Genomic DNA, 25,023 nt, shown 5'->3' on the forward strand with positions numbered 1-25,023 from the left:
GAGTGGCTCATGAAGCTAACGAGTGCTTATTACATAGGAATCAGTCAAAAATCTCTACCTGCATTGAGTCCCTTAGTTTAATTTCACATCAGTTCCATAGGGTAGACACTAGGATTTTCTCCATTTTTACATGCTAGGAAACGACAACATGGAATGACTAGGCAAATAGCATGGGGATTTGGATCTACAAAATCATCCAACCAAGCTCTAATAGATACACATTATCAACCATGGGCACAGCTGATGTCCTTAAAGGAAACGGTGTGGGACTGTGCCCTCATCCCTATTTCAGTGTCTTGGGTAGCTGCAGAGTGAATGAGTTCCACCTGTTACTAGTTATAGGAGCTCAAATCTTTATATACCCCAGTCTCCATAAACTTATAGGTGGTGGAAGGGGAAGTGAGGCTGGAGTGAGGTTATCAGGGTGTGTCCCCATTTTAGGAGCCCCTTTGTTCATGCCTAGTCAACTTCTGGTCCATATCTCCATCCTTGACGCTCAATGTATCATCCCTTTCTCAGTTTACACAATGACCTCACACACATACAAACAACCTTTATCCCATACAGCTGCCATCTTACTTGGTCTTAAAGACAGAATGTCACACTGCCATCTTCTAGACACCAGGACAGGTGGTAATGTGTGACATTTCTATTTTCTCTCAGTAGACACATTCAACCAAAGAGGAAGATTTAGAGAATCAATGAAGCTTACCGGATTAAAGAAGTAAACAGCTGACAGGAAGTTCCTGAAATGTACAAGACTCACACTTTTTCCCAAGGTTATGTAAGCAGTACCAACCAAGCTATTTGCAAGAGAGTCCCCACTGACTGAGCTGCTTGCAAGGGCTGCAGGAAGCAATAGGGATGCAGTTCCCACAACTCCTCACCCATGCTGGAATGAGGTTTCAGCAGTGCAACTGCTTTAGAATACCCGGGATCCTATAAGACACCCTCGCCCATGTTCCTGTATGTAACACCAATAAATTCATTTGTTTGCCAAGATAGTCTTGGGTGTGATTGTCCTTTTGGTCTGTTGTTAGTGCCCTATTTGGTCATGTCTCCCCAGGAAACATCACACATTGGGAGCAAGAAGAAGGCCTCACAACCTTCAACATACTTTGGAGGAATAGCAATAAAGCATTGCTTCTATAACAAGGGCAGAGAAGGAGATGGAGATATGTTCCAGAGTTTGTGAGTTCCCTGAGAACTTTAAAGTGATATGTTTTTACCTTTGTGATATTGTGGCTAAAGTTAGCATTCTGATTAAATCTTGGAGTGGCATTTATCTATGGGTATAAACATAAATATTTATAAGGCAGCTCAACACCATGACCATTTAGCTAAGCAACAATATTTGAACTTCACCCTGAGGGCCTAAGACCTTTTCAGTTATGGATTTTGGACTGGGATTACCGTCAGATATGAATTCGTCTTGTGGAAGGGGCCTCATAGCCAATAAAGAGTTGATTATCCCATAACCATCATGCCATTATTACACCAATGGGCATGTCTTGCCTGGAAGGTTGGTATTGCAGATCATAGGGTTTATTCAATCTGCAAAAGACCACTAATGCTTTTTTCTCCCACAGCAGCCTTCGAAACACCTCTGGGACCTGTCAACACTCCCCAGAAGGAAGGAAGTTTCCAGCTCAACTAGAACTTGGTTTCTATGCAGCTTACAATCAAGGTATCCAGCGTCTTTAGCAATAAGGTCTTACCAACCAGTTCCGGTAGGCAACCAAGAAAAGTGCCAAGAGTCTGTATAGTTCAGGGGCCCTCTGGGGGCTCTTGAACCAACAACGCCTAAGGTGTTCTGCAGCTGGCACTAGAGATTTTGTTTAGTAATCCTTGGCTTTTGGGAGCAGCCTTATCTAGACATGCAGAATATCTTCCTTCTTACTCTCTTTTTTTAAACTTACATTTTTAATTAACTTACAAAGTAGCAAGTTTCCATATGGCTTTTTCATACATCCTTAGTTTTAGTTAGCTCTCCCTCCCTCGTCTCCCACCCCCCATGCGCATCCCTGCTTAAACTTTCCGCCCTCAGCACTCCCGCTCTGTTTTCCTATCTGCTGTGTGATGCTATCTTCCCCTCCTTAAGGCTTCCTGCACTCCAGTGGCCCTCTCGCTGCGGCAAATGGTGATGAATGCAGAGACACATAGCTGCTGAAGGCTCGCGGAACATCCTGGAGAAAGAGGCAGGAAGAGCCTGCAGGAGCCACAGAGAAGGGCTGAGATGCCGACTTCTGGGCCTGACGCAGCTGATGCAGTTCCAAACCCACAGTCTTACAGAGGATCCTGGTTAAACTCAGGAAATCTCAAAATAAAAAAAAAACAAATAAAAAACGAAAACAGCGATGAAACACTGAACGCAGAAATTCCTGTAGGAAACAATAATAGAGGTAGGAGGAAATTTGAGGGGGAATTATAACAATCACAATACACAAAATACATATATGAAATGTCAAAACAGCAAACTCAATGAATTATCATATTTATTTAAGGAAAATAAATATAATATTCCTATATTTTAGGGGCTAAACCACTAACTCCAGCATGAAAGACTCTGGATGCAGTTCCTGACATTGCCACTCAACAGGGTGTGTGCTTGTAGCTAGGATCCCAGAGAAGATGAGCGGCCTGAGGAAGCCAGCAAGCTTTCTGGCTGACCTCCCTTCCGTCCCATCCTGGCCACTCACAAAGCTGCACAAGTATGTTTCTGCGGTAAACATTTCACCCTGGCTCAAGGCTAACCGAGAGAAGCCACTCTTGACTGAGGAGAGACCTCTGGGCTGACGAGACCACCACCATCACCTGAGTCTGCAGAATATCTTCTAGCTGACCATGTACCTGCCAGTAAATGTCATCCTGACGAGCCCCCGAAGACATGAGTGAGCACTGTATGTTTATATCGATAGAAAACTGATCCTCACAGTTCACAGATTTCATGTCTGCAAATGTGCCTGCACTCTCGGATTATTGTAACCCCCAAATCAACACCCAGAGTGCATTTATAGTCACCCGCAGTCAGGGCAGAGCAGTGAAAATTTAAAAGAGACACCCAGAGTTGCTAAGGAATCCCATCAGGACGGAACCTTCATCTGGTGATGGATGGAGATAGAGACAGAGACCCACACTGGAGCACTGGACTGAGCTCCCAAGGTCCCAATGAGGAGCAGAAGGAGGGAGAACATGAGCAAAGAAGTTGGGACCACGAGGGGTGCACCCACCCACTGAGACAGTGGAGCTGATCTACTGGGAGCTCACCAAGGCCAGCTGGACTGTGACTGAAAAAGCATGGGATAAAACTGGACTCTCTGAACATGGCGAACAATGAGGGCTGATGAGACGCAAAGGACAATGGCACGGGGTTTTGATCCTACGTAATGTGCTGGCTTTGTGGGAGCCTAGCCAGTTTGGATGTTCACCTTCCTAGATATGGACGGAGGGGGGAGGACCTAGGACTTACCACAGGGCAGGGAACCCTGACTGCTCTTTGGACTGGAGAGGGAGGGGGAAAGGAGTGGGGGGAGGAGGAGAAGGGTGGGAGGAGGGGGAGGGAAATGGGAGGCTGGGAGGAGGTGGAAACTTGTTTTTTTTTCTCCTTTTCTCAATAAAAAAAAAAAAAGAGACACCCAATTCACAGGACCCCAGCTAAGGTCAATCAAGGCCATGCCACCTTCTTGCTACAGCTCAAGTATCCTTTAGTGGTCTAGTTAGTAGCATGCTTTTGGTTTTTGTTGGTTTGTTTTGTTTTACATTTTGTGAATTTTTGTTCGTGAGCTCACTGTTTTAAGTGGCCTTCGAGCACATGTCAAAGAATTCAAGGAGCTGTGATGGGCCTTGCAAAATATGCACATAGAAGATGAGCTTTGTTCCGGTAAGTTACAGTGCTGTTGGCCGTGAGCTCAACCGCAATAAACCGGTAGTAATATTAAACACGGTGGTTAGCAGCAGAAACACACACCTGAGGCGGGAAGTGTGCGCTCTACAGCAGACAGAAATGTGCCCACTCACTGAAGACTAACCCAGTTTCTCCTGGGAGCCATGGTTTAATATTGCCAACGTAACGTTCCCCAAGACTTCAAACTCAAAAATCAACCCTGATGAGAGCGTAGAGAAGACTGCACACACCAGACCTGCATGAAAGAAAGGACAGCGGGCTCAGAGACTTGCCGGTGTAGCCTGAGTCAGTAATGGCACTCACCTACCGCCGGCAGCTCTCACCTCTCTGGTTCCCTGGCAGACTGGTAGTTCAGGCAACTGTGGAGCTGGTAGGGAGGGACTGCTCCGAGTGTTTTACCAAACCCATTGGGTTTTTGTTTGTTTTGTTTGTTTGTTTTCTTTTTTGCAAAACGGACTCAGGTAGCCCAGGCTGGTCTTGAATTTAGAATGTAGCCAAGGCTGATCCTAAACCTCTGAGGCTCCCAACTCTACCTCCTAAGTGCTGGGATTACAGGTGTAAATCACACCCAGTTTATCTGGTTCTGGGATTGGACCTGGAGCTTCATGCACGCCAGGCAAGCCCTCTGCCAACTGAGTTGTCCCCAGTCCCAGGTTCCCCCTCACTGCCCCTGTTCTTTGTATCTTCTTGCGTCTCTTGTTTCCTTCCCACTCATTCAGACTCCTTGGCTTTCCATTTTCTATGAAGGTTCTCTGAAATCAGTGAGCCCCGACTCTCATTGCCATGTGCAAGCCTTCCGTGGTGGGACACAGGCCTCCTGGGAGGCAACACAGTAGGGTTTTAAACCTGAGTTCCTGGGTGAGTCAGTGAAAAATCTCTGCCTTAAACTCTGGCAGAGGGTAAGTAGTGGAGAAGGGCTGGAAAGCATCCGTACACCCTATGCCCACCACAGGCAGCAGCCACAGCTCCTCAATGTCTTGTCCCTCCCCACGTAGGCACTGTGACCCTGTCTTCATGGCGTCATACACTCACCTCCCTTTTGTGGGGTCTCAGACCCAATTCGCTTACAGTGCTGTGCAGATGTGGTGAGTTTGACAAGCCTGGCCCAGAAGCAGGGGGAGATACGAGTGTCTCCCAGGTGGCGTCAACAGTTAGCATTTGCTTCCTTTCGATGTGCGGCACACGCATCAGGATTCCTAACAGAAAGAATAGAATCTATCTTAGCCCGTTTAAGCAGAAAGCTAATTGGAAGGAAGAATATTAAGTGGTTCTCAGAATCTTCAGGGCTGTCAAAGAGCCACTCAGAGGCCAGCCACCCTCATGCTTATGGTGACTCTTCTGCCTCCCCACCCCTGTGTCTGGGAATAAAGATATGAACCACATCTGGTTTTAGGGTACCTTTTTAAAAAAAGATATCTATGACTTTAAAAAAAGAAAAATATATGATTAGTGTTATTTGTTCTATTATAGTATTTTTCAGAAAAGCCAAAAACAATTAACTTCGTTCGATACTATATCACCAATAGATAGCCAAGCATGATCCTAGATATTGTGTTCTTGCAGAAATTCTCAGTAATTATGAGAGCTGGAGGGCCACTGGATTGTCCTTTGGAAGAGAAAGTGAAAGGCTTACTTATTTCATTTAAAATCTCTATTAGTCCATGCCTTTACCTTTGCTGGAATGTTCTATAATGTAAACCCACTGAGAAAATTAATTGAGCCACTCACCCCAATGAAATCAAGATGAATCTCTTTAAGTACAACCTCTAAAAATAAGAGAAACTACTATTAACTTTTTCGACATGAAAGGATATTTTGAAGGAACTATTTATGTATACTAAAATTAAAAAATTAGTGTTGTGGTAAAAAAAATTTAAAAAAATTAAGTAGCCAGCTAAGAATAAAGGCCTCCTACGACCCCATCTCAAAGTCAATATATTTTAGGCCCAGAACAACCACACGGAGCTACAAACACCAAGCTACAGACCACCACTGACCCTGGGAGTGCAAAAAATTTAAATTAAACTCATCCATAGATGCATTTGGTTGGTAATGACTAAAGGGCAGAAACAACAGAAATTTGTCTTTTCCCACTTCTAAAGACAGATGTTCCCAACCAAGACATCAGCAGTGCTGTGCTGTGCCACCTCTGGGGGCTGCAGAAGACAATACCTTGCCTTGCTGCTGTCGGTTCCCTATGGCTATGAGGACATTCTCAAGCACGTGGCCTTGTCACCCCAAGTCTGTTTCCACCATCACACTGCCTTCCTCTTCCAGCTGAACCCATCGCCCCCAACCCCTCCCCCCACACACAGCTAAATGAAGAGCCCATCAAACAATGCTTTCTTCCTTCCAAAACGCTTAATTAAACAGCTGTAAAAGCTCACTTTTCCAAGCAGAGGACGAGTGACAAGTTCTGGGATTAGGACATGGTGCGTCCTCCAATGGAAGGCCGTTTGTGTTAATTACTTCCCTTGTTGTTGGAACCATACCTGACAAAAAGCAATTTGAGGAAAGAAGGCTTATTTTTGGCTTAAACTTGAGGGAACACCGTCCGTCATGGCAGGGAAGGCATGGCAGCAGGAGCTCAAGGCGAATGCATCCAGTCAGAAAGCAGAGAGATGCAGGCTGACACTCACCAACATTTCACCTTCGCATACAGTCTGAACTTCTGCCCATGGAATGATACCACCCACATTTAGGGTGACTCTCCCTAGCTCCATGAACTTCATTTAGAAAACTCTGAACAGATGTGCCCAGAGATTTGTCTCCTAGGGGATTCTAGATCCCGTTGAGTTGACCATCAAGATTAACCATCACACCACCATTCAACTCGCTGGCTATGGAGTCAGGTCGTTTGTGGACCTTTCTTCATGCATACTGATGCTGATGCTGGTGCTGGTGCTGATGTTGATGTTGATGCTAATGCTGGTGCTGATGCTGGTGCTGATGCTGATGCTGGTGCTGATGCTGATGTTGGTACTGATGCTGGTGCTGATGCTGGTGCTGATGCTGATGCTGATGCTGTTGCTGATGCTGGTATTGATGTTGGTGCTGATGCTGACACTGATGCAGACCAGGGAAATGGCAATCTACAGGGGAGTGATGGCAGCTGCTGCTGGAGCTTCCTTCAGCTTAGTCAGGCTTGAGGGTCAGTAAGAGCCAGTGTCCACAGAAATCACCTCTTCTTACAGGTGACAATGAATCCCAGAAAGAATCCAAGATCTCCCCCTCAGGTCATGTGCAGACTGAGTACAGTGTTTGACCATCCTCCAGAGCAGTGTGCAGTGATGCCCACAACAGAACCCAGCTGTTAGGCTCCAGGAGAGTTAGCATGCTCAGTATCTTCTCTGGCTTGCCTTTTGATAGGGTCTTCTTGACCCCTCTCAAGTTTAGCAGCATCTGACCTCACACCTGCTGGGTCCCCAGCGAGGGACCAGATCAACTTACAACTTGCTGAGTGACCTCGAGGAAGGACCTGAAGCTCTCTTGGTCTGCTTTCACCATCTTTCCTATGGCAGCTTCAGCTCAGCGTGCTGCGAGGTGGCTTTCTGCACACAAAAATGCTACAATTTGGTAATTCCAACCATCTGAGCATGTTTAACTTGGCCCTCGGCCATCCCAGGATGTTTGATAAAATCTGATCACTTGGACAAGTCCCAGGAAAGGAACGGATCAGAGCTTGCATTTGGTGTTGGGAGCCCACCTGATGGGAGAGAATGTGTGTATGTGGTGGGGGTGGTGGGCTGGCTGGTAAGATTGCAGGGACTTAAAACTAGGCGGAAGTAGACTCTGGCCAGGGAAGCAGACGGCTTCCTTGCTCAGCCATCATCAGAGAGGCTTCCTTCTGCAGCAGATGGGAACAGATACAGAGACCCACAGCCAGACATTAGGGAGAAAGTGAGAGACCTTGGAACACTCAGCCCAGAATAGGATGACTCTGTTAACTCCCTCCCCTCAGGGCTCAAGAAACCCTGCAGAGGAGGAGGCAGATAGGGACAGAGGACACCAAGGAAACAGGACCCTCTAAATTAGCATGAACAAAGCTCATATGAACTCACAGAGACTGAAGCAACATGCACAGGGCCTACACAGGTCTATACCAGGTCCTTCGTGTATATTTTTTTAGCCTCCAGTTTGGTGTTTTTGTGGGGTTCTGGGGAAGTGGGTTTCTGTCTCTTGTGCTGTCTCTTGGGTTCCTTTCCTTCTGGTTGTTTCGTCCGATTCCAATGTGTCCATTTCTCTTTTCTCTTCTTATCTCACATTTTATTATTTAAAGAAATACTAGGAGGAAGTAATTCAGCACATTCCAAGTTTGGACCCTGAACTCTGGGAGGGGCAGGATTCGCCCAAGCTCATACAGCTAGTTAAAGGCAACTAACTAGTTAAAGTTAAAAAGCGAGTTCTTGACTTCTATCCCTTGATATTTTTTCCCCTGTATTTCAGCTGCCTTGGACACTGTCTTCTAGAAGAGTCTTAATCCCTCCAGTCCAGTAGGAAGGGTGCTGAAATTGTTTAGCAATGCCTGACAGTCACGGAGGGGAGAAGAGCTGCCCACGTTTTGCCAGCCTTGATCTACCTTGTTCACGATATGGACAAATTGCTGGTGGAGAATTTGGTCCTCACTTTCCACAGAGAACCCATTGGTGAGAGTGGAGTGAATCTTCAGAAGCCTTGTGGATCCTGCCCCACAGGTAGTTCTGGGTGATGCCTCAGGAGCCAGCCCACGCCTAGAGTAAAGTGTCCTAGAAGAGGCTGGGAACCAATAGGAGCTGGAACTGTGACCAGGTGCCTGACGGTCACATGTGAGAGGCGGGGGTAAGTTCCTGGAAAGATGACAGTTATCACAGAGTTGCCCTGAACCCTGGGCACTAGGAAGTACCCATCATAGTATCCCTGTTAGGCTGACTGCAAAATTGTTTTCTTAAGCCCAGCTATAAAATGATATTCAAATACTCATGCAGAGATCAGTCCTCCTATGGCTAAGCTGAGGTGTGGTGAGATTCTAGTGACTTCTCGTGAGATTAAAGAGTACCATTCCTGCTTTATACATGAGGAAACTGGGGTTCACATGAGATGGGGAAATTGCTAGTCCCACAATTAGAAAGTGGCAGAAGTGAGATTTAAATAAATCTAAACCCGATTTGAGGCCTATTTAAGAACTCATGGGAATCAGGCCTTGTGCCCACGCCTTCAATCCCAGCACTTGGGAGGCTCAAGCAAGTGGGTTTGCATGAGTTTGAGGCCAGTCTGGGCTATATGGTGAGTTTCAGGTTAGTACAGGCTACAATAGAATTTACTAGAAGTAGCTTTTCCAGAGAATAACCTGAGATTCCAACCCCCTTTAATATGGAACCGAAATCATGGTCTTCCTCTTTTCATTGACTAGACTCCAAACTACCAAACTTCTTGGGCTCCATGGGAAACCTAAGTGACTCGGCATGTCAGCGGAATGGGGTCTCCGCACAGCTGCACCCTGTCGTCCCCCCAACACCAGCATGGACCGTCGGGTTAAAGGATATTGGCACTGCCATACACTCTTCTTTTTCCCAAATTAATCAAGAAGCAGGAATTTCTGACAAATGCCATCTGCTGATTTTTCAGAGACAAGTTTTGGTGGTGTGACCAGCAGGTGCCTCAGCTTTTTCTAGCATGCAGTACCAAAATAGTCACCATGGCAACCCTTGGAGGGCAGCCTTCCAAAGAGATGCATTGTGAGCACAGAAACTCTAGAGCCCTTTCAAGCAAGAGGGAAGGAGGCTGGTGTTAGGTTTCCAGTATGGGTGAGTGAGCGGGCCTCCCCGCTAGCCTCACACTGGGCTCCAGCCCCTGGATGCTGGGCATAGTTCGACCTTTCACTGCTCCAAGGCTTCTGTTCCCAGAAAGAGAGCTGACTTGTGAATTATGGACCACAGCAGCAAGCAACCTGAATATCTCTTGCAGAGGCTCAGGTAGCGCAACAAGACTAAGCAATATGGCTCTGAGTTGGATCCTGCCCAGACCTTTGGCAGCTGGACTTATCTCTAGTCTCAGCTTCTCGTCTACGAAACAGACTGATGAGCAATGCCATCTTGTCCTAGGGAACTCATGGACGAAAGATACGTGCAGGAGGTACTGAGAAGATATTTGGTGGGCAGCACAAGCAGACAGAAAGAGACAGACGGACAAATACAGAGAGATTGGCAGAGAGAGGGACAGACAGACACAGAGAGAGATAGAGAGGGACAGAGAGAGTCAGAGACACACACACAGAGGGGAAGGGAGGGAAAACACACACACACACACACACACAGAGAGACAGACAGACAGAAAGACAGACAGACAATTGGGGTATCAGGAAAACCTGGGTCCCTAACCGGGCCCTACCTCTTTCGAATCCCATGACGTTGAGCTGTTCACGGAGCTTTTCAGGCCTGCACCTTCACCTTTCCAGCATGTCCTGGAACTTCTGGCACTGTGGTTGAGAAGGGTCTAACAGTATGACAATTATGGTCGGGGTACACGAGGGCTCCCCTTCTTTGTGCTCTCTTCTTTGTGCTCAGGAAATTTCATCCGGTATCTTCCTAAGAACTAGGATTCATGCTGCCTTATGGCATTAAAACAGACAGAAACACAGAATTAAGCATTCCAAGATGTCCCCCTGGGAAAGTCCTGTCCCGATGTGAAGAGAGACTTGAGAGGGACCAGGACAGGACACATGACACATGGCACAAATCTGACCTGATACAGAAATAAAAGAAAGCTGGGTCTGCAGGCTACAAAGATTCAGTGAAGCTGCCAATGTTACTGGACCATTACGGCCTCTTAGACACATTCTCTGTCTTTTAGAGACTAAGTTTGCCTTAGTATCCCTGCCACATTCAGTCACTGATTGGCTGGAAGCAGCCAGTAGAAATGTGATCTTAACACACCTGTGGGTGCAAGCCTAGGGGGCTCTCAGTCAACTGAGGTTCCCATCTCCAGGGCATCTTCTCCCGGCCACTTGACCTACCTAGTTCACTACAGGGATGTGGCCACAAACCCACGTTGCCACTTCAGAAGCCTGTAATTCATACCCACAAGTCTATGACCAGGGACATTATAGAACTCCGAATCAGCAAGACTTCAACACTCCAGCTCAGCCAAACAAGGTTTCCCCAGCTAGATGAGATTATAGAACCAAGATGCACGCGTGAGTGTGACCTGTATTTGGATGTGTGGACAAGCATGTTTAGTGCCTGTGAGATATGCATGACATATATGCATAAGAGGACAGCACTTCTGTGTGTGTGTGTGCGTGTGCATGTGTGTGTGTGCGTGCGCTTGTTTTGATATCATATAGTGATAGTATGACCGCCACGTTAAGTGTTTTACACAGAGCATCCTGACATCCTTGGCTGTCTTTAAGATAGTAGATAGGTAGGTAAATTGGGAAGTGACTGTGGAGGTATCATCATCCTTACAACTCAGACTTTTTCCCCCAGATGACACAAGCAAAGCCATGCTTTGAACTAGAAGCATTTTACTTCAAAACCTGATCCCTACCTTATTCATATGACCATTCATTGCAAAAAACAAAATACATACATGTGCATGCACACACAAGACTGAGATGGGGATGGGAACACACATGAAAAGTGTAAGTTTATTGTAGATTAATAACTGGCAGAGGGCATGGCTCTCAGAAGTCTCCACCTTCTCAAACAGAAATCTCATGCTATAACGGCATCTAGAAAAATGTAGGATCCTAGATGTAAACATCTCTACATCACATGCAGTGGTGTAAACTTCAGGGTCTCTCGGATTCTTCTAGTACACACTAGTGACAGTCTGGCCTTTTCCTGAATCCACGGTCCAATGGCAATTTTTTTTTTTACTTTACTTCATAGAAATTGTTGTCTTCTGTTTTTTTGTGGGGGGGTGGTTGATTATATTTTTGCTTTTGGTTTTTGTATTGTTTGGTTGATTACTTGGTTGGTTTTGGAGGAGTTCTCTCTCTCTCCTTTCTTCTTTCTCTCCCTCCATCTCTGTGTGTGTGTTGTATAATCTCCCCTCAAGATTTGAGTTTTTATCTCTTAAAGGAGGCACACTTTGAATAATTATAGAAGATTAAAGTTTTTAAAGAAAAAAAAGATTTGAATTTTGTTCATCCTGAGGGAGGTAATCCAGACCTAGTAAGGCAAACACGGCATGTACTCACTCATAAATGGATATTAGATGTAAAGTAAAGGATAGCCCATGACCCCAGAGAAACTAAGTAACAAGGAGAACCCTAAGAGAGACATACATGGATCCCCCTGGGAAGGAGAAATAGACAAGAACTCCTGAGAAAATTGGGAGCGTGTGGGGAAGGGAGAGCAGAAGGGGAGGGAGAGAGAAGAAGGGAAGTGGAGAGGAGGACATGAGGGTGTAGGATGGCTGAGATAGGGGAAGGACAGAGAGGGAGAGCAAGGAAAGAGATATCTTGACTGAGGGAGTCATGATGAGACTAGCAAGAAACCTAGCACTAGGGAAATTCACAGGATGACCCCAGCTAAGACCCTATGCAATGGTGGAGAGGCTGCCTGAACTGGCCTTGCCCTGCAGTCAGATTGATGACTATCTTAATCATAGAAACTTCATCAAGCAACGGATGGAAGCAGATGCAAAGATACACAGTTATCACTGGGCTGAGCTCACAGAGCCCAGTCGAAGAGAGGGGGAAGCGATGATCTGAGCAAAGGAGTCAAGACTATGATGGGGATACCCACAGAAACAGCTGACCTGAGCTAGTGGGAGCTCGCTGACTCTGGACAGACAGCAGGAGAACCTGCATGGGCCCAAACTAGTCCTTGTGAATGACAGTTGTGTGGCTGGAGCAGTCTGTGGGGCCACTGGCAGTATCACCAGGATTTATCCCTACTGCTTGAACTGGCTACTTGGAGCCCATTCTCTTTGAAGGAATGCCTTACTCAGCATACATATAGGTAGGAGGGTCTTGATCCTGCCTCAAAGTGAAGTGCCAGACTTTGTTGATTCCCCCATGGGAAGCCTTACCCTCTCTGAGGAGTGGATATGGGGTGGGTGGAAGGTAGGGAGAGCAGGAGGAGGGGAGGGAGAGGGAACTGGGATTGGTATGTATATTGAGAAAAGACTGTTTTAAAACATAAAAAAAAAGAAAAAGATTTGATTTTTGTAAATCATTTTTGTCTGCTTGTTTCCTGGCAGCCTGAAAACCTAGTCTGAAGGAAGTCTTAGAATTTCTCCATTCATGTGTGTCAAGCCCAGGTCTGCCATTTGATCTGGGCTCTGATCAGGAAGATCGGCAGTGCCCAGTCTCTAAGAGATGAGGCATACTCGAGTTTACTGCATGAATGGGGAGCAGAACAGAGGTGGGAGCTGGGCTCTGGGCACCTCAACCCCCCCTCTCCCCACCATGTTCTGTTTCTCTAGACAGAAGACACCATCTGCCCCAAAGCCTACTTTTCGGGTCTTGCATTCACTGTGCTGAATGTTACAAGCCAGCAGGAGCAGCCAAGCTCAGGACAGGGCCACTCCGGGCCAGGGCAGGTAGACTTACCTGGGTAAGCTCCAGCATGGCTATCGGCTGATCTGCTTTCTTCCCATTTCCTTTTTCAGTCTCATGCCTTCACAATGAAGAGGCCAGCTCCTGCCAGTCCCGACTGCCATTCAGGCTTTCTTTCTTTCTTTTTTTTTCTTTTTCTTTTTAAGAATTTGGGGGACGAAAACCGTCGTGTGCCCACAAGGGACCTGGGAATCAGAAGTGTCTGGAGATCTTGAGCTGTTAAGGTAGAGAGGTGGCAGGTGTTTTCTAGGACATCCTTGGGGGGCCGTGTGGCAGGTGGAGCGCGCGGAGCTGCCGTCTGGCTCATCTCCAAAGCTCTGCTGTAGTAGAGTGGGTAAAGGGGAAGATGGGACAAGATGAAGGAGCCAGTATTCAGTCCCAGACCAGAGCTAAATCTCTGTGCTTACCAGTCTGGCTTGAGGGGGCAGCACCCGAGCCCCAGTCAATCTAAGTAAAAGCCCAAAGCCACCTGAAAGAGGCAGGCCTTACCATAGATCCCAGGGGTAAGGCCAAGGCTACAGGAAAGGGAAGGACAAATGAAGGGACCCAATGGGAGCAAGATCATGGTGGGGAGCAAATCCAGGGGTGGAGGTGATGGCTGGAATGGAAAATGTTGGTGTGTATGTTACTATCTGTATTGGGCTATGTGATGTGGGAGTGTCATATATCAATCTGTTGATTTCATTGGTTAAACAATAAAGAAACTGCTTGGCCCTGATAGGTTAAAACATAGGTGGGAGGAGTAAACAGAACAGAATGCTGGGAGGAAGAGGAAGTGAGCTCAGAGATGCCATGCTCCCCTCGCCCGGCCAGACGCACGCCATGAAGCTCCGACCCAGGATGGACATAGGCTAGAATCTCCCTGGTAAGCCACCTCGTGGGCTACACAGATTATAAGAAATGGGCTAGTCCAGGTGCGAGAGTTAGCCGAGAAGAGGCTAGATAGAAATGGGCCAAGCAGTGTTTAAATGAATACAGTTTGTGTGTTGTTATTTTGGGCATAAGCTAGCCAGGCGGCCGGGGTGCCGGGGACGCAGCCCCGCCGCTCTTATTACTACAGCTATGTGTGTACATGTATGATGTATGTATGAACAGATGCTAGGTAGGACAAAGACGTGGCATTAGTTAGCAGATAACGGGATCTGCAGAGGTCAAACAGGTGATGTACAGTCAGGAGCACTTTCCTGGGTCCCATACCAGCAATTGGCCCTTGACTGAATATATGGAGAGATGAGCGAACAAGGGGGCTCACTGAATAATTTGATCTCTTTCTAAAATTAATGTGTGCATGCATGTGCATGTGTGTATGCGTGTGTGTGCGTGTGTGAGTGCATGTGTGTGCATGTATGTGCATGTGTGTGCGTGTGCACGTGTGTGTATGTGTGTGCATGTATATGTGTGTGCATGTGTGCATGTGTGTGCGTGTGCATGTGTGTGTGCATGTGTATGTGTGTGCATGTGTGCATGTATGTGCATGTGCACATGTGTATGCGTGTGCATGTATATGTGTGTGTGCACGTGCGTGTGCATGTATATGTGTGTGCATGTGCATGTGTGTGCATGTATATGTGTGTGCATGTGTGCATGTGTGTGCGCATGTGCACATGTGTGTATGTGTGTGTGCATGTATATGTGTGTGCATGCAAGTGTATGCATGTGTGTGCTTGCATGCATGTGTATGCGTGTGTGTGCATGTGTTTGTGAGTGTGTGTGTGCGTGTGTATGAGTGTGTGTGTGAGCGTGTGCATGCGTGTGTGTACGTGCATGCACACTATGGTGTATGTGAAGGTCAGAGGACAACTTTCATTAGTGACTTCTCTTCTCCCTCTTAGATCCTTGAGATTGGACTCAAGTTGCCAGGCTTTGGCGGGAAGCATCTTTACCCACTGAGCCGCTGAGCTGGTCCAGGCTCAGCAACTCTAGCAGTCCAAGTCAGGAGCTCTACATGGCGCCCCACAGAGGCTGGGGACTGGGATGCTGGACCTCAAGGTTTTACTTCTGTTTTAATTTTTTTAGTGCGTGTGTGTGTGTGCGTGTGTGTGTGTGTGTGTGCCATGATATGTACAGGAGCGCACATGCTCCTTTCATATTGACATGAGTTCTGGGACCCCAGCTTAGGTCACCAAGCTTGCATGGCAAGCTCCCTCACCCAAGGCACTCTGGATGGCACTGTTTGGTTTGGTTTGAGACAGGGTCTCTCTCATGTAGGCCAGGGTGGCCACAAATTCACTACATAGCCGAGGCACAACTTAGTCTCCAGCTGAAACCTCAAACTTTTCACCAAGGTGTGAATCAAATTTGGGAGTGGGGGAAGTACTTTTCAGAGGATTTAGGCATTTTGTCCTCCTGCACTCAAGACCCAAGAATCTGGCTTGTCTTTAGGCTGCTGTCTAAAGGCTGGTGTTTGAGGCAGGGAGATGTTCTCAGAGAACATGCTACTTCCATGTCCAGGAGCAGTAGCCAGCTGTCTGGTAGACATAGCTAGTGACTCAGGCAGGAAAGCAAGCAGGGTGCATGTCCGAGACAATCCTGGCCAGAGTCTTTCAGACCAGCCGTTCCTTGCTGCCTGCCTGCCTCCTGGCCTTCCTGACTTGGACTGGTTTTTTGCCCTCAGCTCTCCAACCCGCAGACCCCAGAGAAGCATTTCCGAAGCCCATGGAGTCCCGGCACCAGAGCCGTAGTACTGGCTAACCCAGGCCAGCTTCAGGTACTGTACCCCGGCCAGCCCTGCTGCCCCTCAGTCCCTGCCCTCCCTTCCCTGCCCCAGCCCTCCCCTTGCTGCTGACGCACACATCCTATAATAAGCCTCTGTTACTTGGAGCTGGGGCGGCTCCGTAGTAAGCTGAAACCGCTACTATATTTACACCCTTCCACATTTAGACAAAGGCTATTTTTAACAGAAGGTCTATTTGTAGGGGTTGCCCACGTCAGACTCTGTTCACATGCGCCTCACCAGCCCTATCCTGTTATTCTGATTTCACACTTATACCAGTTCTCTCTCCTTCTCTCATTTCTTCCCTTCTTCTCCCCGTTGCTTTCTTTCCTTTCTTCTTTCTTCCGCTTTCCAGTTTCCTTCCTCTCCTTTCCCCAGAGGAAATCACACTAAAGTCTTTGGCAGGCTGTGTTGCCACAGTTCTTCAGGGAACACCCAAGTCATGGTCCTCATGGAAAACAAGACCAGTGTGGCCAAAGTCTTGGTCGGTGGGTCTGTAGTCGGCTGTCAGTGTCTGCTGGAGGCTGCGTACAGGCTACAGCCTCCGGGAGCGTCGTGGCGGCCTGTCGTCTCCATGCTGAACATGGATGGGTCCACCAAGCTGTCACTGGCTAGATTTTTGTGCTATACTCCAGTTCTCTCTCTCTCTCTCTCTCTCTCTCTCTCTCTCTCTCTCTCTCTCTCTCTCTCTCTCGTGTGTGTGTGTCTGTCTGTCTGTCTCTGCCTCTGTCTCTTTCTCTGTGTGTATGTGTGCACATATGTGTGTATCTACTGTGTGTTTGTGTGTGCTCAAGTGTGTGTGTGTGTATGTATGTATGTGTACTCAGGGAAGAGATAGTTAACAAGGTCAGAAGAAAATAAGCTAGTTGGGTTGTCATTCACGGGGCCAGCCACCTTTTAAAAGCTCATTTGATCAGATCTCCCTAAGATCAAGAAGCATTTCTTGCTTTCTTGCGGTGTGAATCACTATAGGAAGAGAGATCACCTTCAGCGGTCAAGCCCTGAAGGGCACTATGGACACCTGAACTGCTTCAATGGTGCTTTGGAGTAGCCCCGCCTGCACCCAAGTTTCAAGTGGGGCACCCTGAGCCCACCCAGAGGCCCAGTAACTCTTCCTAAGTCATTTAGCTGGCTATGCTGAGGCTGAAATCTCTGGGTACAAACTGCAAGCTGGCCCCAGGTCACACACCTTCCACTCCATCCCAGTGAGCAGTGTGTTTGTTCTACTCCCCTCCCTGTCTCTGTCCCCAACCTGGAGCCACCTTTTCCACCTTGGTACCCTGGTAGCATTTTTGGGTCAACTCCCCCCAGATGGTGAGCAGTGGCAGATGTGAGATAAGGTCCCAGGAGAATCCAAGAGCACACGTAGGAAGCCTGGCAGACCCTCGGGTCCCAGAGGAAAAACCCTTGGGGTTGAGTCTTGCGCCCCTCGTAAGTCTGTGGCTTCAGTGTAAAATGCCCAGATTACATTGCTGAAAGCAAAAGGCCTGGGCTGTTGTGGAGACCGAATTCAGGACCAATGCTAGGGCTTCCTGCCCCCCCACACCCCTCCCAGCTGGGTTCCATAGGTGCCAGAAAACATGTGGAAACCAAATGCCCCCAGAGTGCCCAAAATCAAGACTTTAAAACTGCTGATGCAGGCTCAGACATTTCCTGGAGACGCCGATAAGAGATGCTATCTGCTAGTGTCCTCGAGTCCAGAACCCAGCAGCTGTAACACTAGGACAAGCCATGCTGCTTGCATTTCATTTCATCTCTTCTTGCCTAAAATGGAGATTCGAGGAGATAAGGGAAGAGGTGGAGGGCTTGCAGGCGGAGTGGATTTGATAAAAAGGCATTGTATGCATGTACAAAATTCTCAAACAGGAAAATATTATGAAGATACTAGTACTATTGCCTGCCTGCCCCTTAATGACTTGCAGCAGTGTTGGAACGAAAATACGTGTGAGTGTGTGTAGGGGTGTTTGGGTGTACTCACCCACACGTGTGCATGTGAAGACCGGAAGTCAGCATCGGGCATCCTCCTCTACAGCTCTTCTTTTATTTTTTAAAACAGCTGCTCTTATTAAACTTGGAGATCATCCTTGTTGCCAGACTGACTGGCCAGGACCCCTCGGGGATCCACTTGTCTCTGTGCCACCCCCCAGCACTGGGGTTACAGGTACCTGCCACCAAGCCTTGCTTTTTATATGGATGCTGGGGAGAGCAAAGCAAGCACTTCATGCGCTGAGCCGTGTCCCCACGTGTACTCCTTTCTGTGCTGGCAGATGCAACAGGCAGCGAGCCATCCATGCTGATGTTTCTGTCATTAGTACGGATAACAAACGAGGGCTCAAAAAGCCGAGGGACCCGCCCAAATGTTTACAGCAAGGAAGTGGTTAAAATAGAGGCATCATAGCCCTGAAACCCTTAGCAGTGATGAGCTGTATTCAGCCTAGAAATGGGGACACTGATTTCGGATAAGCCCCGTACTCTCCCCAGCTGACCCCCCTGTATCTTTGTCCCAGTGACTTCTCAGCAGTGTGGGTGTCCTGCCTCAGCCAGAGCAGAAATCCCAGAGCCCTGAAAGAAGAGCTGGTGTCATGAGGCTTCTGGTTTCAGGATATGCTGGAAAGGTGAGAAGGAAGCTTGTCTTCCCATGGATGGTGGCCAGGACCCAGTAGCAGGGCCTCCCCCGCCGGGAGCCTGGGACGTTCCCCAGGTGCCCGGGCATTCCCAGGTCAGCGGGGCCGCCAGCAGTTTTTCAAAGCCTTGGCTTCTGTCAGAAAACAAATCATCAGTGCTTTGCAACTGCAGACAAAACCCACCCTGAAGTTGAGTCTACCACCAGGCAGGGCCTGTGCTCACCCTGCAAGGGGACCGGTATGATGGAGAGGAATTAAAGTCCCATGGAACTGCTTCTTGGAAGACTTCTCTGGGCCTTGAACTTGGTACTTTGACCATCCACTTTCTGCTCCCCCATCCGTTTGTACCATGGTCCTGCACATCTCTTTTTGAGGTCAGGTTCAGGTTCTACTCCCAGTGTTTAATCAATGCTAGCTCTCCTTGCGGCTTGAGAATAATCTGCCCGCTCTTGGCTCTCCACGCTCCTTGTAAATACCTAGCCATCCCATGCCGGCTTGTGCCGCAGATACCGTGCAACAGATGGTTCAGAGCTGCCCGTGGCGGTGGTGGTACAAGAGGCTTGGCTTCCACTTCTTCCAGTGGAGTGGGGCTCTGGGCTGAAAGGACATAGAGTGTTGCAGATTCTGGGGTGCTCTCTGAAATCACCCATGCACCCATCCCCAGCAGCAGTATCCCCCTCTTTGCCTTGCATGACTCACGGCTGCCCAGTTCCTCCAGAGAAATGCTCTCAGGAGGTGGGTGCCACCTCTTCCCACACCAAACTCTAGCTCCCGCCATACTCTGACGATGTCACAGAGTACACTCTTCAGAAAGGCTCACCTCTTCACGGAGCTTTACCCTCTATAGTGTCAGTACCACCTCTATGCTCCCGCAAGTCCCCGGCAAGGCTGACTTGCCCCAGATACAACACAATGTCAGCTTAAAATTCCATTTTACCACTAAAAGTCCCACATCCCCAGATCACCTTCAGTTTTGGCAAAAAAAAAAAAAAAAAACTGACCAACCTGGGATGGGTCACAGAATTTAGCATTTGAAACTACAAAATTCCCAGTAAAATTTGTATTTCAGATAACAATGAGTACATTTTTAGAGTATGTCCTGGGCAATACTTGGGTCACGATTATAATTTTTAAATTATTGTCTATTTGCAATACAAATTTATCCGGACATCCTGTGGTTCACCCAGTAACCCATATCTGAAAACATCTCCCCGTCTCTGTCCCACATCCCTCTCTCCCTGTAGATCTATCTTGAAGCATTCTTCCTCAGTAAACTACAAGAGCCTAAATCCTTGTCTTGCTCTGCCTCTGGAAACCTGATCAGAGGCCCTATTGATCCTCTGCAGCCCGAGCCAGAGAAGTCTCTCTGTGTTCACTGGCCTTCTCAAAGCATGTCTCTTTGGTCCAATCCCTTAGACTAAATGAATGGTCTACAGAATGTCTCTGGGTGTGTGTAAGGGCAAGATACTAGCTTGACCTGTGTCCGTGAAGAACTAGAAAGTGCAGGGAAATGGAGCTGTCTGATATCCTTGTGAGCATGTCTCCTTTAAGGGGACTCTATCTCTAGCTACCCATAATAGAGCCAGGTTGGTAGGTTAATGTCTGAGCCTTGCTTTAACATGCTGGGACACAAGACTAGGATACAATGACCTCTGAGGGCCTCCCATCCACAACTCAGTGACCCAGGGAATTTTCATATGTCTCGCAGTCTTGTTCAGTTTGTAAAGCCCCAAAGCTGGTACTTGGCACAGTAGTAGGTAGTACTCACTAAGCAGTTAGTGTTGTTGGTATGTGTTGTAAACAATGACAACAGATGACATTCTGTGTTCCCAGATGGGGAATGTGGAATAAAAATTATGACCTACGTGGTCTCACTACAGTTGAATGCAGCACAAGGCCACCCAGAGACAGAGTGGGCCGCCTGGTAAGGCGGTGGCTCTTTCTGTCATTCCCAAGGAAAATGGAAGGAAGGACGACATTTATCTTCCTGCCAGTGACAGATAATTTCCATGCATCATCTTCTTTAATCAAACATGGAGATGTTCTGGCAGAGGCTGGGTGACAGTTTGGAAGGGCACGCCAGCCTCTAAGAGTCCTTCCCAGGCCTGAGATACAGGAGTCTTTGAACAAATCAACACTCCATATTTACAAGGCCACAGACTACTCTGTTGTCCAGGAACTTGGCAATTGGTTCCACAATAACATCCCGAATTCCATACCTGTACTTTTCACTACAATACATACTCCCACGAAGGTCTTAGACAACACAGCCATGGCCTGAATGGGGAGGACACACCCATAGCCACTTGAAGTCTTTCTGAGCCTCAAGTCCTCCAACCCAGAAGACAAAGCTAAGATTCTCTCCCCTCACGTATGCCTTCCCCTCCTCTTGGGTGGCAGTATCCCAGATCAGGGCCAATGTCTGCTCTTTCTCTAGACCTCCAGCGGTCCGACTGAAGGAACTAGCTTTTTCTGGGACTTCTTCCACAGCTATCCCTGGATAGTAGACATTCTCCTCACCCGTAAACCCAGCGGTAAGCTCTTCATCACAACCATGATACTGTAGAGCTGGAAGATTCCATGGAACAGCTCATCCAAACCTTAGTAGACCCATAAGTCTCCATAAGCCTCCCTGTGCCCTTTCCCCAGAGAGCACTCACCCCTCACCCTTCTCGTGATTGAATGTCTCCACTGCAAAAAGGTCCTTCTGTCATACCAGATGTCCTCTGGCGTATTATTGTGACTTCTGCTGGTTGGTCCTAGTTGTCCAGTGATGTCCGAGAGACCAGCCTTTGCTGGAAAATGTGAGGTGGGGGTGGGGTTACAGGATGGCGTATGGAGACAGAGAGAGAGGCTCAGCCAGAGGTGGTGAGAATATTGGAGGAATCGGTCAGGGCCACATAGCGACTAAAAGTTGCATGGTGTCCACATGCCTGGAAGTTTCCAGCATGCCTTTTAAAAGTTTTGCTGTTCGAGAGTCACTGCTGAACTTTCTAGAGAAAGCATCCCTACCAAATTGTCACCTACGGTGCCCACCAGGGTGGCCCGGGAGAGCAGGGAGAGCCAAACTGAGTCACAAGGAGAACGGATGAAAGAACCATCTCCTTCACCGTGAGAATGGGTTCTGAGGGTAAAATTGGTGGCTCTCCTAGTATTTCCTAGGTTGGGCCCACGCCAAGTGACACTAAAAACCAGAGTTAGGACAAAGGGGTTATCAGAGGTACCAAAAGCTCCCTTCTGAATGGAGTGATGGAATGTCTGGTAAGAGAGAGGGCAGACCCCATCAGTGAAGGATGCAGGCTATATAAGAAGGGAAGGGTCACCGAGACCTAAGCATAGGAGGAAGCAGCACCTGATGGCTCTTTATTCTGGATGGGCTATGAGTTTTCTTTTAGTGTATGCACATCATCAACCCACCCCAACACGCACACACACACACACACACACACACACACACACAGGTCCATAAAGCCAGGTGAGGTATACCACTGGAGGGTGTGTGACCCTTGCTTAGGTTAGCTTAGGTGGTCCCACGATTTTCCATTGCTGACTTGGTTACGAGCAAGAAATAAACGCCTTTCCTCTCTCCTTGGGAGGAGCGGAGCAGATTGCCTGAATCTGCCTCATTCTGCCCTGGCTCTGGTCTCAGCACCAAACGCTTCCTTCTGCGCAGTCTGTTCCCGTGACAATGCAGAGGGGAGAGCAGGAGCAAGGACCACAGCCAAAAGTCTCAGAGCAGCAGGCGGGCGGGGCTTCGCCATTGACTAGATAGATCACATTTGCATGGGAGAAAGAGGAGATGCGGGCCCCTGGCTCCCCACACAGGCAGAAAGTTTGGCTGGTGAGTTCTTATCCCCAAGCGTGGATCAGAGAAACTCTGCCAAATGTCCACCGCTCCAGGGTTTGCCCAAAGGCAGAGCCTGAGAGAGGTTCACACAGGAGGAGCCACTACACCTCCGCACCATGGAGATTAAAAGAATAGGTTAGCTCTTTGCCGAAGAGATGAGATCATGTTCTGCTGCCTAACACTGGAGAACCGGACCCTCTTTCCTTATTAAATACAGACAACAGCCTTGACTGGAGCTTCGTGCATACGCAAACATTTTGCCTAGTCCCTTCGACATCCTGTGACCAATCAGTGGTGATTCATGAAGCCCCATCACCTACCAGGGATCACTGAGTTTCCACCACGCCTGGGGCCAGCTGAGAACAAAGGTGAGAGAGGGCTGGAACTTGCCCTCAGGGGGTGTATAGTCCCGGTAGAAAAGCAAGACAGACCGTCAAAGGCAAAAATTAATAAATAAAATAAGATCCACACATTCAAGCTACTTCAAGCATGTTGTTAGCACCAGAGCCATCTGGAAGGACTGTCTGCGGAGGTGGGCAGGGGAGGAACTTCAAGGATGGCCAGAGTTTTACAAAGCCACAAAGGGCAAGAGTGGGAAGGGTGGGTGTGTACGCGAAAGTATGGAGAAAACGTAGCAAAGCTTTCATTCCTTAAAGAACCACGAGTTCTGTGCCAGGTCCAGACCTTGCTGGCAACACGGTGATGTTTACAGGAATAGATTTAAACCAGCAGCTGTTTCATCCCCCTAGGACACTTGATTGTCACCAATGGAGGCAGGTCAGCACCTTTGGTACCAAGTAGACAAATGTCAGGGATTCTGCCAAATATCTCACTGTGTTCGGGGTGCCCCCACAAGAAAAATGTTCCAGACCACAATGCAATAGCTCCAAGGTTGAGAAACCCCAAGACTCTAGAATGTTTCCCAGTACCCTCGGCCTTTACCTCTAGACAGGAGCAAACGAGACACTAGGGGACACATGGGGTGTCAGGTCCTACTGTCCAAAGCTTCGCTTCCCAATATCTCAGCTAGCCCTTCCTGACTTCCTGTCTTTCACTTATGAAAAACCTGAATCCACTGTCTGTCCTCAACTTGCTGATAAAAACATTAAACATAAAGCTTTTGGGGATAAAGTTTGTAGCACGTGCAGCTGATGGCCATTTTCCAACCCTTTGGCCTATTCATCTTTTTAAAAGACAGTGTGTCTCAGAGTTGTTCTGGGGTCTAAGAATTACTTAGTTATCATAATCTTGGTTCCAATCGCAATCAGGCCTGGCTCTGGGTACTCCAAAGACCCACCTACCTCACCACAGGGGATGTTGGGTATATCATCTGTCCTAGAGCCTGGAAGAAAAAACTCTTCCAGCTTCCTGTATTCATATCTGAGTGAGGGTCTGAGAGCAGCCCCCCCCCCCCCAAATTCCCTCTGATTTGAGCTAGGACATTCATATAACCTGCTGACCGCAGGGGACCTCCAGCTCCCTGAGACTGAGAGAGCTTCTCCAGGCCAGCATGGCAGGGACAGCTGCTCAGCTCAAGTTCTCTGTCCAGGAGGCGTTCCCAACCCTGTGATCTGGCCCTTCTTCCAAAGCGGCAGATGGGCACAGGTGCCTGTCGTGAATCTGCCCCCGCCCGCCCGCCACTGGGCATGTCTGACCAGTCATAGCCAACAGAGGACAACACAGTCAGCTGAGCGGTGGGCACCTTCCAAGTGGAACCCCCAAATACTGCTGACTGCTACGTCACTGTCCTCAGCACGAACAAACCACGCCAGGTCATGCATTGCAGAAAAACCCTCCTAATCAACCCTGGCTGTTCCAACGCTTTGCTCAAGGCTTATTTGTCTATGGTTAAAAATTTATTAACATGACAGTCTTTGACCTCAATGGCTCATTGTGATCTAATTTCCTGTATTTCCAAAGGCATTCAAGAAAAAGACCACTCCCCCTCGCCTCCCCTCACCCCCCTCACCCCCCTCATCCCCCCTCACCCCCTTGACCCCTCAAAACCTGTTAATCATGAGCCTAAGGGAAAGATCTGAAGCCATGAATCTTGGCCAGTAATAAAAATCTTTTTTTTTCTTTTTTGGTATTAGGCCTACCTGAGCTGTATCAATACAACACAGAGATTTGTGTCACCCATCAAACAACCCAGACCATCACAGGATCTCGGCATGGCTCCCCATATACTGCTTCTCGGTGGCTCCTTTTCCTATCAGCATTGCCCAACTACTGCAGTTACATCCCAACCTAGTATTTGCTTCCTCTCCTTCGGGGTCCAGACATACTGCAAATGTGACCGCTGAGGAGAATGCCCTGTCTCTCCGGCTATAGAGTGAAGTGAAAAGGGGAAGCAAGAAGAGGTGGAGGTCAAGCATGCTGCTATATGCCTTC

The 25,023-nt window shown here is 48.1% G+C and overlaps 1 long non-coding RNA gene across 2 annotated transcripts; it reads right to left on the minus strand.

Annotated features, from left to right (window-relative positions):
- Positions 1–3,446: 3,446 nt before the first annotated feature.
- LOC142847352 (uncharacterized) lies at positions 3,447–18,314 on the minus strand. Of its 2 annotated transcripts, XR_012910152.1 has the most exons (5): positions 18,140–18,314; positions 13,443–13,768; positions 10,271–10,490; positions 4,937–5,100; positions 3,447–4,139 (listed from the first exon to the last, which is right to left on the minus strand). It is a non-coding gene; the product is annotated as an uncharacterized LOC142847352 (long non-coding RNA). The 2 variants fall into 2 exon arrangements; XR_012910151.1 differs by having other exon boundaries at positions 3,447–5,100.
- Positions 18,315–25,023: the final 6,709 nt, after the last annotated feature.

Source organism: Microtus pennsylvanicus, chromosome 3 (genome assembly GCF_037038515.1).
Source record: "Microtus pennsylvanicus isolate mMicPen1 chromosome 3, mMicPen1.hap1, whole genome shotgun sequence".
NCBI classification, from domain to species: Eukaryota; Metazoa; Chordata; class Mammalia; order Rodentia; family Cricetidae; genus Microtus; species Microtus pennsylvanicus.